Raw genomic sequence first — 1,391 nt, 5'->3', positions numbered from 1 at the left:
ATACATATATATACATATCGATGACCACTGTCTTGCCCGCATACGGTTTGGTATTTCGCTTTTTCTTCCTTTTGAGAACTATTAGGTCTTAGTAGACACAACATGTGTGTGATCTTCTAGCACATTAAATATCCACTTAGTGGTCATCGGTATCTATAAACATATACATTAATCCCCTAAGATCTCAGATATTTGTGTCTGAATCTCTCTGATTCTTTCAATGTGCTAGCTTCCTGGTATGTATATATAATCATTATTAAGGCCGTGAGCTGGCAAAATCTTTAGCACGCCGGGAAAAATGCTTAGCGACGTTCTGCGTTCACAATCAGCTGAGGTCGACTTTGCCTTTCTTCCTTTCGCGGTCTTTAAAATACCAGTTGCGTACTGTGGTCGATCTAATCCATTGTCCCCCTCCCCACAAATTTCAGGCCTTCGGGCTCAAGCAGAAATGATAATAATAATAATAATTGTTATCATTATTATTATTATTATTATTATTATTATTATTATTATTATTATTATTATTATTATTATTATTATTATTATTATTATTATTATTATTATTACTGAGTGAGAGAGCAGTGTATGTCATCAAAGTGACACCGGGGTAAAATTTTAGAAGCCCAGTACACCCATCATGACTACCCGTCTAATAAGGGTACGCCAGCCACATGCGTCACAACCATATGCACGCAATATGGTGAGCTCATATCAAGATAAACAGCGCATAACCTTGCAGGTGGGGCTCAGTTAGAAATTTCGTCATGTCTAGTAGCCCATCCTGTTTAAAAGGTTCCTGAATAAGGTTTGTTTAAGGATGTTGAACGAAACACCCATATTTCGAAAGGTGAATTGTCTTAGCCCAAAGAATTCCTTTTAACACATTGCTATGTTGTTCTCCCACCACTACTGCTCGTTATCACAGGTGCACAAATCGTCAGTCACTAAGGGACATGCTCAACAGGTTAAGGTCAAATAACTGACAAATCTGTGGTACTGAGCAATATTTAAGCTGTAGCCCATCTTTTAGGTACATGACGGCACTTCCAATGAGTTAAGATGAGAAGCCAAGAAAGCCACTGCTTGGTACTGCATCAAGGCATTTATTATTATTATTATTATTATTATTATTATTATTATTATTATTATTATTATTATTATTATTATTCAGTAGTTTTATTTTTATAACGTGCTTTCACTTCACTACCGAGCGCAGCTCTGTGCGCCTTGGGTATGTGCTGTGGTTTGCTGTGGTGCTCTTATGTTTACTGTATTGAAAGTGTTTTGCGTAGAATGTGTGCAGTACCCAGTAGTGCAATTTTCTGTATGTTATATATATTTGTAAGTCCTGGTGTTTTTGTTATGTATTTGTCTGAATATTTTTTTATTAT

Source organism: Octopus bimaculoides, chromosome 8 (assembly GCF_001194135.2).
Source record: "Octopus bimaculoides isolate UCB-OBI-ISO-001 chromosome 8, ASM119413v2, whole genome shotgun sequence".
Taxonomy (NCBI): Eukaryota; Metazoa; Mollusca; class Cephalopoda; order Octopoda; family Octopodidae; genus Octopus; species Octopus bimaculoides.
The sequence above is the reverse complement of the archived record's forward strand: the minus strand, read 5'-3'. Positions refer to the sequence as shown.